This window comes from Vipera ursinii (assembly GCF_947247035.1).
Source record: "Vipera ursinii genome assembly, chromosome: 1".
NCBI lineage: Eukaryota > Metazoa > Chordata > Lepidosauria > Squamata > Viperidae > Vipera > Vipera ursinii.
In genome coordinates, this window is record NC_139512.1 from 305,251,597 (window position 1) to 305,270,522 (window position 18,926).

At 38.9% G+C, this 18,926-nt stretch overlaps 1 pseudogene across 1 annotated transcript in view; it reads left to right on the plus strand.

The window, feature by feature from the left end:
* The first annotated feature begins 1,776 nt into the window (after nucleotides 1-1,776).
* LOC310649210 (calpain-8-like) overlaps nucleotides 1,777-18,926 on the plus strand; it is a 60,784-nt pseudogene continuing 43,634 nt past the window's right edge. The window contains exons 1-6 of the transcript in view: nucleotides 1,777-1,862; nucleotides 6,911-7,146; nucleotides 10,814-10,883; nucleotides 11,667-11,785; nucleotides 14,780-14,846; nucleotides 17,340-17,461. The product of the transcript in view is annotated as a calpain-8-like (transcript). The remainder of the gene's footprint in view (nucleotides 1,863-6,910; nucleotides 7,147-10,813; nucleotides 10,884-11,666; nucleotides 11,786-14,779; nucleotides 14,847-17,339; nucleotides 17,462-18,926) is intronic.

The following is an 18,926-nucleotide window of genomic DNA, read 5'->3' on the forward strand; positions in this document are numbered from 1 at the left end:
ACCTAGCAGTTTGAAAGCACGTAAAAATGCAAGTAGAAAAATAGGGACCACTACGGTGGGAAGGTAACAGCGTTCCGTGTGCCTTTGGTGTCTAGTCATGCCGGCCACATGACCACGGAGACGTCCTCGGTCAAGCGCTGGCTCTTTGGCTTTGAAACGGAGATGAGTTGGAAATGACTAGCATGCATGTGCGGGGGAACCTTTACCTTTACCTTTACTATCTTACAAATATTCTGGCTGGCTAACAAAGTTGACTGATTATATTGATTCTGGGATTTATTTGCAGTGTTGCAATGCAATCAGGCTTTAAACCTCAGGACAAAGGGACCTGTGTAGTCAACGGCAGCACATTCATACATACCATATGTCACCTCTAAGCTTGCATCTCCTCTGTGAAAATGCCACTGAAATTTTCATGGAGAGAAAAAAAATGACATTATTTTCCCTACCATAAAAAACAATACAAAAATAAAAAACCCTAGAAGAAATGTGCGTGTTAAATGAAATAAGAAATGTGTGGAAGGTAGCAAATTTATCATAGGAAAACTAATAACACCTTCTGGCTTTCAGTGCAATTATAGGTGAAAGAGAACCATCTTTCCTCAACGGGATTGTCCCCCTACCCCACTTGTCCTGGCAAAAAAGGCCTACTGTGAATCCCATCAGCTAAGGAATTTCGGCTAGCAGGATCCAGAACAGCCTTTTTTGCCAAATTGCAGTCAGCCTGCAGTCAGCAGAAGTAGCCTGCAGTACTGCATTTTAAACACTGCACTACAGGCGCAGGTAATAGTAATAGTAAATGATTGCAACTAGAAAATCAGACATGAACTTCCTTCCCATAATTTTTTCTTCATTATGAATTGAGATTGTTAGATTGCAACTAGGATGACACATCCTGTTAAACCAAAATATGGATTGTTTGGCTTGTACAAAAACAACCATTCTGGCTTTTAAAGCAAGGTGTATAAATGGGTGCATTGGGCACACCAAGTTATATCTGATCACATTCATTCAGAATGTAGCTAACTTGGAAGGGCTGTTGTTACTGATGATAAATAATGCCATTATAAATGCTTTACACAAATAAATAAAATAAATTGCTTTACACAAATAAATAAAATTGCCACAAAATTTCAAAAATAGTGAGAGTGTTGGATGTACTGCTGCAGATTTTGCTGGGATAGGGAAGGACTGGAGTGTTTTAAAAGATATCAAGAATTTCTACTACAAGCACCTTGTTCATTGTGATTGCATAATTCACAGCTGCCTATTAGCATTACTAGCACAAGACCTCGTAAATCTGTTACAGTGAAGGGACTGTAGTAACATGCAAAAGAAATTCACCAAATTCCAGTCTTTTTTCTAATTTTTTCATGCAACTGCAACATTCCTGGCATTTTCAAATGCCAGATTTCTTTTTCTAACACAGAGAGCTTAGCGGTTTTGAGGTAGGTAAGGCAGAAGTCCCAGAATGACAATGCAGGCAGATAAGAAGTTAGAATTTATATTTTTTAGGGGAAAAATAGTGGCCATTTATTTCAGCAATGTCAGAATGACTTTTTAATGTCTGAAAATTATAAGTAAATTGCACAGGTTGTGAAATGTCAAAACCATCAAGGTTGGGATTTTTCCTGTGCATTTGGAGAGAATTGCAGAAAGATTGTCAACCTGGCAGCTACAGGAGGGACTGGGAAACAAGGCTTTGAGATTATTAAGAAAGTAGCCTTACAGTGCTTAGTGATAAAGCCAGTGGTTCTGGATCACATGTTTTGTAAGATGAAGGCTGTAGTTTCTGGAATCTCCAGAAAGGCTGAGGAGCCTTATCTGAAAGATAACAGAGTTAATAACCTAATCTGCACATTGTGAGATAATGCAAGTCATGTAGTCCTCACCTTACCATCTGCAATTGGTATCAGCACTCACTAGGTGACAACTGTGGCAAGTTGTCCCATGGTAAGTTGGCCAGGATGAGTTGGCTACGGTGACTTGTTTTAGACCCCTCTGAGAAACTTTGTATCTGAATTACCTTCTTTCAGCTTCTTTCTACAAATTTTGCCCTTCTTCCTGACTATCCATTCAGATGAAAAGGAAGCAATTAGTAAGGAAACAAGTGCAATTTTAGTCAAGTCCACTTCCTTTTGTGTTCTGGGTCTTGTTTCTTGCACAAGGCTATCCTTATTTTGATCAATCCTGCAGCATCATTTCTGGTTGCCCTTGACATGTCACAAGTCAGGGTTTTGACTGCTACGAGACACCAAGGATGCTTTAAAGCGTGGACAAATCTGTTCAGTATAAACAAATCTCTTTGTTTGACATAAATGGCAACTTGCTAATTTTCTGCCATCTTACTTTTCAGTCTGCCTTCCTGAAGAAGAAGTTCTGTGGCAGTGTGCTGCCAAAAACTGCTGAAGCGCAACTGCTGCCAATTTAATATTATTCTGTTCCAATGGGAAATTTAAACCAATTGTTTTCATTGTTTGTTGCTGAGTTATGAAGTTCTTGGAGCTAACCTTCGTTGATTCTTTTGCAAAGAGTGGTTTTTAACATTCTGTACTGCATACATGAATAACATTTTAAGCACTTTCTTCCTTTTATCTATTTTGTGTATGTGTAACAACAGTAGTGTGTGGATGAATATTTGTCTGATGTGATTCATGCCATTTTCTGACCGATTATGCACTAGCCATTCTTCTATAATCTAGGGCAATGTTTTTTAACCTCAGCAACTTTAAGATGTGTGGACTTTAACTCCCAGTATGCTGACTGGTGAATTCTAGGAACTGAAATCCACATATCTTAAAATTGGCAAGGTTGAAAAATCTGACCTAAGTCACTGCAGTAGAAAAAAAGCATATGCATTACTACCATTTTTTAATTTTTATTGCACAAATGGAAGTTAGCCCTAGTGTTGGTTGAAAGACTGGTGTATTATCTTCTTTTTTTGCAAGAATATTTACTTATTTATTAAGACACTTGTCACAGAGCAGATTTTATAAATACAGTCTAAGCCTCCTAGGGTCGGCCCAAATATGGGAAGAAGAAGGATGTGGCTGGCTAAAAAGCTCGAAATAGCTATACCAGTCTCCTTTGAAAATGTAGATTGAAAAAAGAAAAAGAGAAACAACTGATAAATAAGCTGCAAGACTCAAAAGGTGAACTACAGTTTCAAACTGACACAAAAAAATTATTAAAGACTATTAGAAGATACTTTACTGGATGAACTAAATACAGTAATACTGAAATTTATCTGGCAAGGAAAAAAAGGTAGAACCAGACTGAAAATGTTTACAAGAAGCAAAAGAAAGTGGAGGATTTGGACTGCCAGATTGGATGTTATACTATCAAGCAACTATATTAACATGGCTTAAAGAATGGATAATACTTAGAGATAAAAGGCTATTATACCTAGAGGGGCATGACCTACAAATTGGTTGGCATGCCTTTCTGTGGTATGGGAAGAATAAAATTCATAGATACTTTATAAGAAATGCACTTCTTTTAGAATGGGAAAAAAATAAAAGCAAAAAATTATATCAAGATATCTGGATGGCTTTCAACAATGTAAGCATTTGCTTACCCAAATTTAATTACCGGTAATTACGAAAGACTGGGTAATAAGGTAATACACCTTTATTAGAAGATCGAGATTGAATTAAGGCCCAAACTAAAATTGAGTTAGAGAATCACTTCTGTGCTATATATATATCTTGAAGGTCTTGCTGAAGGAAAACCTGTAATTGCTGATAAATTAATAAGTTAGTATGAGTTGGCGCATAAGGAATTGACCAGAGACTCCTAAACAGCCATTGGTAAAACCACTCTTTATACTTTCTGTACTGCTCAGTCTAGTTTGTCTGTCTTCCCTAACCTTGTGTTCTGTAGATATATTGCCTTACTGACTGGAGAATATATGAGAATATATGTGTGTGGTTGGGGAAAGCTGGTTTGGTGCCTGGATGGGATGAAGTTTATGAAAAACAAGAGATTTCAGAATCTTGAGCCATCTTGAAAATTATCATTCAAACGTTAAATATGGCATTAATTAGTTGTAGTGAAATTCTCCTGACAACTCTTAATGGATACTGAAAGGTCCATTCTTTGTCAGATGTGACCCAACAGAGCTGCCATCCTTCCTTGATAATAAATGCATTCTCTCTTACTACCCTATTGTATTGCCTCTAGATGGTGCTTGTGCATCATTTCATTTTACTTTTAGTTGTTACTACTATCAACAGCTAGATGAGAGAAGCAGCAAAAGCCAAGATTTGTTGCACATAAAGAAATCTTCATGTAATGGAAAAACATAAACACCTCTACTTATGAAGTGAAGTCTGCAATGTTTAGTTTGATGGGTACATCTTCTAGAACATTGATGACGAATCTTTTAGAAACCTCCGTCCAGTGCGCTCCCACAGAGAGGGCCTCCTCAGGGTGCCGCCAATCAAAGAATGCTGATTGGTGGCCCCCAGGGGGAGAGCGTTCTCTGTGGGCGCGCCAGACCTTTGGAACCGCTTACCAGTTGAGCTCCGGATGGCCCCCGACCTTCGCTCCTTCCGGCGCGATCTCAAAACCTTTTTCGAACAAGCTGGCCTGGTCTGACGGGATGGGGTTGGGTTTTTATAAATAGTTTTAATTTTAATATGTATTAATTTTATGGGCATAATAGTTTAATGGCTTTTTAATTTTTGTATTCTGTTTTTTATTATGTATTGCCCTGTTCACCGCCCTGAGTCCTTCGGGAGAAGGGCGGTATACAAATTAAATTATTAAATTAAATTAAACTGCAACCCAAACCCTACTTATTTATCGTTGGGTGCCGGGTGGGCGTGGCCCACTGGGTGGGTGGGCAGCACTGCAGTGGTCATGGCAGACTGGGTTGGTATGGTTGGGGTGGGCATGGCCACCTCGATGTTGCTCATGGGGAGGAATGCCTGCGGGGCCGGGCATGGTTGGGGGAGATCCAGGGGATTTCTGGCAGGTAGGATGGTGGGCAGGAGGCTCATCTTGCGGGGTGAGGCAAGGCAGGGGGCAGGGCAGGGGTGCCATTTCCATTCAGCATATCTTGTAGACGTCTCATGACCCAAACTAGGTAACACCAGCAGTGCCAGAACAGAATGGGGTTTGGGGAGTGGAGGAGAAGAAAAGAAGAGGAGGAGGAGGTCGGTTGTGGGTTCCTTGATCCTCTCTGAGCTTTGTGGCTTTCTTGTAAACATCTCATGACCCAAACTAGGTAACATAATTAGTTCACTTATTATCCCACTTTGGGTCCTGAAACGTCTGCAAGAAAATCACCATCCTCAGAGACCCTTCATTTTAACTCTGAGCCAGAAATATTCTCCTTGACTGGCATTCCAGACCATCTCAGGGCAAAAGAACCTGTCCGGCAGGACCTCATTCCTCTTTCCCATGGGGCACATCTCAATGCCCCCATCCTTCCTCCACCATGTCCTGGACCCTAAAGGCCAATGAAGTTTATCTCAACCACCAGCACTGGCTCCCGGTTCATCTGAGCTGCTCCACCACCTCCAGCTTTGCCTACCTCTTGGGGCTTCACCTGGATGCGGCATCACCACCCCCATTCGTGGATCAGGATGCTCCTCTAAAGGCCGACTGCATCCTCCCTCCTGGTGGCTCCCCCGACCTTTCATTGCCTCAGCTCCACACAACCCCTCACAACCCTGAAATAACCTTCCAGGAGCAAATTCTCTTTTTTTATTGCTCACCCCAGCTGCCCCTCACAAATACCTTGCCCTTTGCCTGCTCCCCTCAGACCCATAACTAGCGCTTTTGCCACCATCTGTGGCAAACCTGTGTCAGCCTCTTAGCCAGGCTTCCTACTAAAATAGTTGTCTCTTTTAAAAAGAGTATCCCTGCTTCCCAAGGATATGAACTAAACCTAGCTAATAAACCATTCAGGAAAAGCTGGATCCAATGTCCAGACAATGAAATACAAATGTGTTATTCAGAGACTAAACTGCAGCTGCCATATTGGAGTTAAGTATATTGTGTCTTTATGTGCATAAAATGTGTCTTTCCATAATGACTGAATGAAAAGGCAGATGTTCCCTTTTAAAACTGACATCACTAAGATTAGACCTCAGGAACATATTCTGGAGAGCTCTATCTTGTCCATCCAGAAACTAGACATATAAGGGGACTGAGAAACAAATATATATAATTGTCTCTAGGGCATCCCAGGATAGGACTGGTCAAAATTGAGAGACTCCCTCAGAGTCTTTTATTTTTTATTTTAAAAAGCATTAAGTGACCATCAGCTACTAGCTGAGTACAGTTACAAGTTGAATGTTTGCAATCAGAAGCATTAACCCTAAAAGTAGCAGTAGGTTTTAATGTTTTTTTGCTTATTTGTTTTGTCTATTATTTCTCTGTATTAGTTTTTTTGGCACTGAGCCTTTAAGATTTAGGAACCACAGGTTGTCTTTGGCCTTTGATTATTGCACTGAGCACTCAGAATTGTGAACCTGGGACAAAAATTAAATTTCATTTTACTGACATTTGACTTAATATTATTACTCTCTAGTCATATACTTAATTTCTTCATCCCCTACATTAAAAATAACTACTTAGTAACAATTTTGGGAGGACTACGGAGCCTGAATTTAAGGCTTGTGTGGGAATTACTATTAAAAGACAGAAGGAGGAAGAGAAAGGCAATATTTAACTTACCAGGGGAACAATGCGGAGTGGATTGACTATCATATTCTTTTCATTTCCTGATCTGTTCCATTAGCATTATGTACCTATTTACCTTAGTATGTTCCTTTTTTCTTTGGAAGCATTGGACTGTGTCAGATATTTGTTTGATCCACCTCTCTGTGGCCACTCATTTATACAGTACTTTCCTCCTTGCTGTTAACCTTTAAAGCCTTTGTGCCCTAACATTTCACAGGGAACCACGTACTATATTAGCCGTAGCCTTCAAACTAGCCAGGGAAAAGCCCACCCTAGATGGCTTAGGATCCAGTGGAAATATTGTAAAATACCTAAAGCAGGATTTTGAGGCCCTGAAAAGGCAATGTTTGCACTTTGGGACTCTCTTCAAAGATGGAAGAATTCCCTGCCTGTCCCTCCTCTGTTGGCTATAAAGAATTGTGACCTTATTCTTCCAAAACTGAGGATATTATTTGGAAATGACCCCAGGTAAGAATATTGTTTATGTTGATAATTTGCTGATTTGAAATGACATTCTGTTTGCTTCAAAGAGTCACTTTCAAACTCAAAACAGCTGTACTGTTTAAGGAAATCTCTGAACCTTGGGAAAAGGCTTGTTTTAATATTTCTACAATGACTTTAACTTTGGTCAAATAGGTTTAATTTAGGCTGAACATGAGATAGCTTGTTTATGCAGACTTTGTTCTTGGAAGGTTGCTTAGGGTGTCAATCAAAACATTTTAAAATCTTTGGAAAGGTAGTACATTTGAATTAAGGGATGATCTTTTTATTGTTTGAAATTATAACTGTGTTAATAATTAAAGTTTATTTTGTTCCATGGACTATCTGGAATAAGGGACATCTGACAAAATTAACCACTGAAAATGACTGGAAATTTATTCTTTTAGTATTTCTTTCTGTGCTCTGGGCATTTCTGAGGCAATTCTACTCAAATAACAGTTGAAGTATTTTAGAGGTAATAATAACTTCAGTGTGCCTTCACTGAATGAGAATGGGTTAACAAGTCTATTATGGGTCCTTGCCATTTTCATATATTTTGTCATATAATCCCATTGTGTCTTTCTCCATTAATATTAGATTTACAATAACCTCCCCACTTTTAAACAATTATTGTTGTAATTTTCTCTTAAATGAATATTTTCCATGCAATAAATATTAAATGACTACTTTCCATTAAAGCAGGGCTTTTCAAACTTGGCCCTTTTATGACTTGTGGACTTCAATTCCCAGAATTCCTCAGCCAGGCATGAGTTCAAATGCATATTTCCTCTCCAGAGATCTTCATCATTAATAGTCAGAATTTGGAAAGCTGTTTGAGAACTGCATTTAGATTGCTCTAGATTAGTTCCAGAGTTTCAGAATAGTTCATGTTTATGGACTTCTCACTTGTCCCATTTTCAAAGCCACCAGAAATGGAAAATAGCTTTTTAAAAAGTTATTTATTACTAAGAATGATGAAAACATTACAAATACTTTTTTTTAAAAAAAAACACATTTTCTTCTTTTTAATCTATACTATAGCTACACTATTCAAAATTTGATTTCATTTTCTTTCCTTTTTACGATCCACTGAAACAATGTTGCAGGTATCTGTAACAATTCAGAACAGGAGCCTTAAGTGCCTGCATTATGTTGGATATTATATATTTTTTCTTCTGCTATTTATTAATACATAATGTCAGCAGCTGCTTTCAAACTTGTGCACAATCATTGTGTGCCTTTTTTCCTCCAGCTTTAGTGCTCTGAATTGTATAACTGATGTTTCTTAAACCTTTCTATAATTTTTAATACATTTTCAGATATACAGAGGGTATTGCCAAAAGCAAAATGAAAGGTGAAGGCTTCAAAGTCTTACTCATGCATAAGCAGTAAGCCTCTATAAGTAATACAATTTTATTTATTACTAAACGATCATTTGAAAGTCACATACTCTCCATTCACTTGATAGAAGTTCAAAAACAATGATAATGAAAGTATGGAGTCCTTGGTGCTTCCCATTTTTCTGATGTTTCTTAAATCTCTCTGTAATTTTGAATACATTTTCAGAGTTATAGAGCGCATTGCCAAATGCCAAAATGAAGGGAGAAAGCTTCAAAGCCTTACTCATGGATAAGCAGTGAACCTTAATAAACAATGCATATTTTATTTATTATTAAACAATCATTTGAAAGTCACATATTCTCCATTTACTTGGTAACATTTCAGAAACTAGGAACATTAAAATGTGGAGTCCTGGGTGCTCTTTGTGGTTTGTTTGTTTGCAGACATTTCATTACCTGACTAGGTAACATCATTAGTGCTAGTAAGTGTGGAGCTTGCTCTGTGTTTATCTACAGTAGTTAATGAAGTTATAAACAGTAGATAATGAAAATACATGATAATAACAATCATGCAATTGTTTTCTGAAGGGGGGAGGAAATGCAAGGTAGTGAGATTCTATTTTCAGTATTAAAATAATTGCTAGAAAGAACAATCTGTTGTTTGATTTCTGAATTAATTTTCTCCATTTTCTAAGTGCAGTAATAATGAAGGGTGTCATAACATTTGCAATTGTGGAATAATTTGTGTAGAGATGAAAAACTAAACTAAACTGAGTGTATAGAGTAGCCTTGGTGGGTGGGGGAGAATTATTTGGAGTAGTACTCTGAATAATAAATGCCTGACTGGCTTAGGTCTCTCTTGAACGTACATTGATTCCCTTCAAGATCTGATAACATGTGTGGATCTAATCTTTCTGTTCTCTACAATTGGAGACTTCAGCCTTTCTCTTGAAATTATTCCATCTGGGCTTTCTTTTGTTCTCAACAGTCTACTACATCGAAAAGTATGCTTTTCAACTGAAATGGTAGACAACATGCTCAGAGAAAGAGAAATTTTTTCTGGTTTTCCTTCTGATCCCTAGTGGAGAATCTGTGTAGATAAGATTAAAAATTTAGCAGACTTTTTGTATGTGGTTTTTTTTTTAATCCCATTTATATCCCGCCCTTCTCCGAAGACTCAGGGCGGCTTACAATTTAAAGCACAAATCAATGTGCTTAGCAATAGCGTTCATTCTATGTATATGCCTGCTTATTAGGGCTTCTGCCCCCCCCCAAGCGGCATTATTACAAAGTCAGCTTATTGCCCCCAACAATCTGGGTCCTCATTTTACCTACCTCGGAAGGATGGAAGGCTGAGTCAACCTTGAGCCTGGTGGGACTCGAACCTGCACTAATTGCAGGCAGCTGGTGTTACTTAAGGAGGCATTAGCCCACTGCTCCACCAAGGCTCTATTTTAAACATTAAAATTAGGAATCTTGTATGTATATATGTATGCATGTATAACAAAGTGTATATATGTTGTTAAATTGATGCTTGTTGCACTGATAGAAAATTCAACTGAATAGTAATTCAATTTCAATAGTGTTGTCCTGTATGTTTAACTTGGGGGTATTCCTTTCAATTATTTCTTACAAAAGAATGAATAATAATACTATCAGTTTTGTTAATTGTAGCAAGAGCTGTATTACTCTTCAAATATGAAGAAGAATAATTATTATGCAGTTTTACTGTCACCACACTCAGGGCAGAACTTTGGGGCATACAAAAGGAGGAGAAGACAGGGCTGGTCAGAATGGTCACCTTGCTTAGTAAGCACATCATTATTTGACAAACACTTCTCATGTCACAGGTTGTATAGTACTTTTGTATTCTTAAATGTTTTAAAATATTTTTCACCATTTGTATGAGCTGATCCGGACATAAATCACTGTTCTAACATTTTGGAATACACAGCATCCTATAAAAGCCTACTGTAATTTAAAAAGTCTTTGATATCATGTCCATTTTGGCTACTGGACTACAGGAAGTCCCCTTTGTCCAATCGTTTGCACTCTCAGCGAGGTCCACAGTTTTCAGAAATCACTGTATCATCTTGTCTCACTGTACAGTAGATAAGAATGAAGAGTCCTCTTTTCAAGGTTGAAATAAATGTTTGGTGAATCATTGGATTTGTAGGAAGAACTCAAACTTGGGGAACAACCACAGGTGAGGAAGGCTAAAACTTTTTAATTAAGTTTTTCTTCTGTGAAAGAAATGTGAGTGGCAAAATCCAGTTGTAATATTCATCCATTCTTTTCAGGAAGTGGTCCCAAACACCCAGTTCATTGAGAAAGGAGCCATTCGTATAGATATTTGTCAGGGGAAACTAAGTGAGTAAAGTAAAGCCACTTTTTTCTCTCTTTTCAGGGAAGAGGGAATTGCTGCATACTCTGAACTGTGGGTTGCAGTCAAAACACAAATAATAAATGTCGTTATTTTGTTTGATGACTCAACACTATAAACATGGAATAACAATGTGAAATAAGTTGTTTAAATTCTGACCTTATTGCTTGTTTTGTATGTGTCCCACTGATTAGTGACTGAAACAAAAAGCAATCCTTTCTCACCTTAGTTTTCAGTAAAATATTCTTTCAAACTTAAGAGAGAAAAGACAGAATACAGTACTTAAAGCAGAGAAATACCGTCAGACTGTCTCTAGATCTCAATCCATTAAACATTATTACTTTATCAGGAGGAAGAAACATTGAACGTAGTTTGGCAAGCTTTCAAGGGGGCTTTAAAATGTAGAACACTTTCTACTTTTGTAAAAGAGCACATATACAATAGGTTATGACTGGCTGATATATATCAGGTGATGGGAATCGACTTATGTGTTCTAACTGTTGTTTTATCATTCTTATGGCCTCTTAACAAAAATATTTTTCCATATTGGCATTTACACAATGCATTCGAAAGCAACAGACAATCTGTAATAGAGGCCAAATTTCTAGGTAATATACACTAGATGTTTATTTCTTTTTCATGATGTACACCATTGGCCCTCAGATGTCAAAGCAATTTAGCTTGGTCTTGATATTAGGTTACATGGCTTTGAGGGAGGAATTGCTCAGTTAATCTACATTTATCTCTTTCATAAACTTTGATGTTTCCAGAAGACTGTTGGCTTTTGGTAGCTGTTGCAAGTCTCACATTAAATGAAGCAATTTTAGAATGGGTTGTTCCCAATGATCAGAGTTTCCAGAAGGACTATGCTGGGATATTTCATTTCAAGGTATTACTTCTGTTTTAAGCTATATACATCTGGGGATTGTTGTTGTTGTTAGTTGCGAAGTCGTGTCCGACCCATCGCGACCCTATGGACAATGTTCCTCCAGGCCTTCCTGTCCTCTACCATCTTCTGGAGTCCATTTAAGCTCACACCTACTGCTTCAGTGACTCCATCCAGCCACCTCATTCTCTGTCGTCCCCTTCTTCTCTTGCCCTCAATCTTTCCCAGCATTAGGCTCTTCTCCAGTGAGTCCTTCCTTCTCATTAGGTGGCCAAAGTATTTGAGTTTCAGCTTCAGGATCTGGCCTTCTAAAGAGCAGCCAGGGTTGATCTCCTCTAGGATGGACTGGTTTGATCGCCACATCTGGGGACAATACTAAGTTAAAAAGGCAGAAACAGAAAGTAGGAGAAAGTCTGGATGAATCTAGTAACATGTCACAGAAAAGACGGAATACTGCCCACCAAATAACTCCATCTTTCTGTTGATATAGTTTATATTTTATCTCATTGACAAGTTTCCTTTTCTATAGCAAGATTGCAGTATTGTATGCAAAAAGGTGGAAAAAAATAATGAAATACCTAGAGTGGAAGATTGGATTATAAGATTAACTGTACTTGCAGAAATGGTGAAGCTGACTGGTCTTTTTAGGGAAATATCCCCATCCATGATTTTGAAAGTCTGGAAAACTTGTATGGAGTTTTTAACTGAAAGAAAAAAGACTGAATTGATGATTTCTGGATCTGGGAACTAAAAAGGGCCAAAGAAGATGAGGAAAAAGAAGATGATAATTATTTAATAAAAAGGAGGGCTAAAAGGATAACAGTTTCTTCTTCTTTAGTCTGTTAGTCATACCGTGTTTTCCCGAAAATAAGACCTGGTCTTATATTTCTTTTTTGGCACCAAAAGATGCATTAGGGCTTATTTTGGGGGAAACATGGTATCAGGGTGATCAGCCTGGCCGTGCACCCCACCCCTGGCATGTGCACAAGAGGCGGTGAGCATGTGGGGACTGATGGTGTCTGGCAGCATCTGCAGCCCACCGGCCCCCTGGTGTGGCACAGGTAAGTCTGAACGTGGAGGCAGAGGCTAGGGGGAGGCAGGCAATTTGGATGCGCTGTGTGGCCGCTGGCTCGCTGGAGGCTTGTGGGAGGCTTGCATGGAAGCACCAGCAGCAGGCAGAAGCAGAGGCACGGGGGGAGGCAGGCGATCCCGACATGCCACAATTCCATCCCACCATCTTTCAGTTTGCCCACGGCTATGCTGGGACAGGTAGCCACACAACGAGTCAGGATTGCCTCTGCTTCTGCTTGCCACTTGTGCCGCCGCATGAGCCTCCCGTGAGCTTTCTGCAAGTTAGATGGCCACACAGCGTCTCTGGATTACCTGCCTCCCCCCACCTCTGCCTCCGAGCTTGGACTTACCTGTGCTGTGCAGGCTGCAGCTTTTGCTAGACACCATCGCTGCCTCCTGTGTTCACCACCTTCACCCTCCTGGGCTTATTTTTGGGGTAGGGCTTATATCAGGTGCACCCTAAAAAATCGGGCTAGGGGTTATTTTTGGGTGGGTCTTATTTTTGGGGAATTGCAACTCCTTCGATGACTTCACGTTGTAAACCTAGCAGGTATTTGCCCAGAAGGACAAAGCTCTGTAAAAAGATGGCCCATTAATTCCAGAGGTTTTATCAAATGAACTCTTCTTGAAACATTTTCCTTTGGTGTTTTCACTGCATGGGTCTTTTTATCTTTGTGGCCAATTTTGATAGTATGGAGAATGGGGGGAGGGAATGGAGGGAAATATTAATTCAGTTCTTGTTGAGATAAGAATTACCAAATTAATATGCAAAGAGGTATTCCACCTTCTCAGAAATTTCTGATGCAGCTCTCCATGTACAGACATGCATATATTAAGGGAAATAAACATAAAATGCATTTATTAGTGGGAGGAATATAAAATTGCAATGTATTAAGGGCTTTCACGTTACTTTGGCATTCACCGAAATGGATAATAGCAAAATATTAATGTATTAATCCCTAAATCATCTCCCCTAGTCATCTCATAGATCTGAATGCATATGCTGCTTCTTTCCCTAAACTGGATTGGACTAGTTTGAAATGGATTGGACTATTGCAGTTTGAAACAGATGCAGAAAGTTAAATAATATTTCAAAATTAATCATGTTATAGTATAGGATCCATACTTCCTACTCTAGAACCATTCTCAAAAATGCAAGTTTGAGACTGGCTAGCAATTATTCAGAATGGCAGTAACCAAAGAAGATATTTTGAAATTAAAAACATGTCCTTGCCTATTTCTCTTGCTCTCTCTTTCTCACATCTTTCCTTCCTCCCTCTCTTTTAATTTACAGAGAAACCATAATTCAGCCTGTCCTCCTTTAACTAATATGGATATGTCCTTGCTACTAATTTGTTCACATTCTCAAGGAGTACACATTGAAAATATCAAATATGGGAATAATTATTTGCCAGCATTTTCACTGTCTTCTTAACTTCTTCTCCCTACATCCTGGGGTCAAATGTAATCAGCAATTCAACTAATCAACAGTGTTAATGCAATGATGGCAGAGAAGAAAGATTTGTTTGCTCTATTTGTTGTCACAGGATAAACTCTAGATAGAGACTTGACATGTGTTGGCCAGGTCAGCCCAATTTGTCTTCTACTAGCACTCTAATTATCAACTAAACCACTTTATTGCTCTTAGCTCCTTAGAAATCAAAAGGACCTGAAGTATACGTTCCTGTAGAACATATTTAAGACAGTCACCCCAGCTAACTAGCTTGTCTCCCTATTTTGTAGGTGTTTTCACAGGATTACAACTCTAATTTTCACAATATTCAGGATTCCTTTAACTTAATCAGAATTCAGGAACAGAGATTTTATATATCAAGTTGGAAGAGACCTTGGAGATCCCCTACTAGTTCAACCCTCTGCTTAAGCAGGAAACACTATACCAGGGGTGTCAAACTCAATTTCGTTGAGGGCCGCATCAGCAAATCCAAAGAGAAGCGCGATGCCGCCCAGCCCCCAGCCTGCCCAGTTTCGGCAGGTAGCGGGCTGCTCTCCTCACAGCGCTGAGAGGCTCAGCCGGGTGGCACAAATCTGAAGAGAAGCGCAATGCTGCCCAGCCCCTACCCTGCCCAAAGTAGGCAGGGCCATGTGTTGGCCACTTCCAGGCAATGGTGCATTCCTTCATTCCTCACAAAGGGTGATGCCTCCCCAGCGTGCACTCAGGGGGTAGTGCCGACGCAGCAGGGGCCGGCCCCTCTCTACTTCCAGATGGCCTTATGGAGCTAAGACTGAATGTATTTCAGCATAGATGATCACCACAAAATTGTACATTGGCTCCTGGCCAGCCGGGACCAAGGCAGTGGGGGCCGTTCCCTCACTGTTTCCAGGATGGCTTCGTGGGCCACATGAAACCACTTCATGGGCTGGATCCGGCCCCCGGGCCTTGTGTTTGACATGTCTGCCCTATACCATTTTAGACAAATGGTTTTCCAATCTCTTCTAAAAAAACCCTCCAGTGTGGGAGCACCCACAGCTTCTGGAAGCAAGTCATTCCACTGATTAATTGTTGTAGCTGTCGGGAAATTTCTCCTTAGTTCTAGGTTGGTTATCTCCTGGATTAGTTTTCATCCATTCCTTCTTATCTTGCCTTCAGGTGCTTTGGAGAATAGGTTGACCCCCTCTTCTTTGTGGCAGCCCATTAGATATTGGGATACTGCTATCATATCATCCCTAGCTGTGATAGTGCAGTGGTTAGAATGCAGTATTGCAGCTAATTCACCTCACTGCCAGGAGTTCGATCCTTACTAGTTCAAGGTTGACTCAGTCTTCCATCCTTTTGAAGTCAGTAAAATGAAGATCCACATTATTGGGGGCAATATGCTGACTTTGTAAATTGCTTAGAGAGGGCTGTAAAGCACTGTGAAACAGTATATAAGTCTAAATGCTATTGCTATTCCTTTCATTAAATTAGACATATCCAATTCCTGCAACTGTTTTTCCTATGGTTTAATCTCCAGTCCTCTAATCATCTTTGTTGCTCTTCTCTGCACTTTTTCTAGAATCTCAGTATCTATTTTATATATGTATGTGTGTGTGTGTGTGTGTATCTATATCTACAGTGCACAGAAAGTATTCAGACCCCCTTCACTTTTGTCAATTTTGTTATGCTGCAGTTTCTACAGTTGTTGAAATTCATTTTTTTCTCATCAATCTAGACTCAGTAACCCCAATAACAAAGTGAAAACAGAATTTTAGAAATGTCTGCAAATTTATTAAAAATAAAAAACTGAAATATCACATTGGCATAACTATTCAGACCCTTTGCAACAATACTTGAAATTTAACCCAGGTGCCTCCCATTGCTCTTGATTGTTGCTGACATGTTTCTATACCTTGATTGGAGTCGACCTCTGGTAAATTAAATTGATTGGACATGATCTATATTCATTCCAGAAAAGCTACTTTCTAATCTGATTTCTTTTAGTTCCAGCAGATTCATATACTTGTAGAACCGTGCAGTTTAAAGTAGCCATTTAGGCTGCAGACTTCAGCTTATTGCTGAGTTCAAGATTGCAAATTAAGCTTGTTAGGAGCATACATACTCACAGATAACTTCCATCCTGACTTACTGATTTGTACTCATATGAGGTGAGATAGGAATTTATGTAGGCCTGTTATTGGTATAAATCCATAAAATACTGAGCTGCACTAAATGAAGGTATGTTGGTGTGAATGTTAACATCCTTTCAGAGGGCAAATCAACAGAAGCTTTGAGAAAAATTCTAATAGGTTAGGTAAGAGAATGGTTATATAGCAGAAATATTAAAAATATCTATCCTGTGCATGCATGCTTTCTTTTTCTCTCTCTGATAGATATAAATAATCTATTAAAATATTAAATGAATACACACACACATTACATACATACATAGATACAGTAGATACATATGCATATACATATATACATATATATATTAAATAAATTTGGATTGCTGACAAAGAATTAAAGGGAGACTGTTATCGCTGTTTCAAGCAAGCTTCTTTACTCTCATCAGTCATGTTAGGCAGCTGTTTTAACCTCTAGGCCACAGGCTCTTTCTCACTTTGTCAGCTGCATTAGGGAAGGAAGAGACAAGGGGAGGAGATATGTCTTGAGTGTTTTGAGCATTGACATATATATATACATATATATATATATATATATATATATATATATATATATATATATATATATATATATATATATATGGTAAAGGTTCCCCCGCACATGCGTGCTAGTCGTTTCCAACTCTAGGGGCCGGTGCTCATCTCCGTTTCAAAGCCGAAGAGCCAGTGCTTGTCCGAGGACGACTCTGTGGTCATGTGGCCAGCATGACTAGATGCCAAAGGCGCACGGAACGCTGTTACCTTCCCACCGTAGTGGTCCCTATTTTCCTACTTGCATTTTTACGTGCTTTCGAACTGCTAGGTTGGCAGAAGCTGGGACGAGTAACAGGTGCTCATGAGGCTTTGAGTGATGGAACTTTGGCAGAAGCTTTTGAAGATTTTACTGGTGGTATCTGTGAATCGTATAACTGGAGGACATTTCCCCCTGAATTGTATCAAATAATCCAAAAAGCCTTGCAAGCTGGTTCATTGTTGGGCTGCTTCATTGTAAGATGGTTACTTTTCTTGTTTTATGTCTTTGTTTGTGTTCTTATTAAGAGAGCTTTATGCAGTCTATTATAGTTTGATCTTGAGAATGTAATGGGTAAGTTGATTTGATGTCTAGTATCCAACTTGGTGTCACAGCAATGCAGAAAACATGACTTATGTGTTGTTGTGCCAATTTCACCATTGTAATTGGTGAGGCCATTAACAAAATATCATGTGTTGTGCTGCTTTCTCCAGAGTGCTGCAGAATGCTGGTAGTTGCAATTAGATGAAACATTAATTTAGCAACTATTTAATGCCTGATAAATTAGAGAGTTTGCATGGACGTGAGTGAACTGTGAATCAGATTAATAGGAATACAATTGTTCTCTGTAAGAGGAAGCAATATGCTCTTCCACAGATGAAGAAATTTGCTTTTTGATAAAGATTGATTCCTCAGTAACTATTTACTGTAGTCTGGCATTGCTGCCCTTTGTTTACTCACCATTTGCAGACAATTCAGAAGATGTTGTCAGCTTGTGGGAGTCATTTATTGAGTGTGTCACCTAATGCAGATATTTTAAATGACAAGTTTATTTTCACAAACATACTTTGAAAACCTGAGAAAATTGATATATGTGTAGGAGTTTCAATATACAAACTGCATTTCCCCTGGTGTTTTCTGGTATAAATTGCTGCTTTTGGAAGTGCTTTCTTTTATAAGAAATTGCTAGCTATGTCTAATTGTATATGTGCCTGTATGGAAAAAAATATAAGAGGATGTTATCTCTGTTACTATTTATTTTAGTCCTGCTCTGAAAAAACCCACTGTGTGATGGAATCCAATGCCTCAGTCCTTTGGAGCAGAGTTTGAATGATACAGAAACATGGATGTCAGGGAAGAATCCTCCTTTTCCATCAGTACAGGAAGAGAGTTCAGTTACTTGCTATCATGTTAGAGTTTTGAGCATCTCTTAGCTGAAATTTCTGGCTGACCCAGTTGATGGATTGCTTGAATCAACATATTCTGCTCCTACTATGAAACTGTTTAGAATAACAAAAATACAAATACAACCACCAGCAAAATTACAGTAAAAAAGCAAATCTACCTTTTACAATCATCCAGGCAATTCATGCATTTTTTACCCTTGTGAAACTGAACCCTTTCCAAATCCAAATGTTTTTCCTCTTCAATCAGCGTAAAAGCTATTGTACTACTACCTTTTAGATGTGCCCTATTGGCCATCAGCTTAGTTCAAGAAAATACACCCCTTACAGGTAATTTTGAGTTACATCTATTCATTCAATGATCATTGAAAGCTAAGATGGCATTGAAAAAATGGACTTACAAGAGGGCCTCAATATTGCAGCCTTCACAGTTCTCATAGTCAAGTGATCAAAATTTGAAAACTTAGTGACCAGTTCACATTTCCAACTGTTGCAGTGTCTCATGATCACGTTCTCCTGCCCTGCATGAATTATCTCC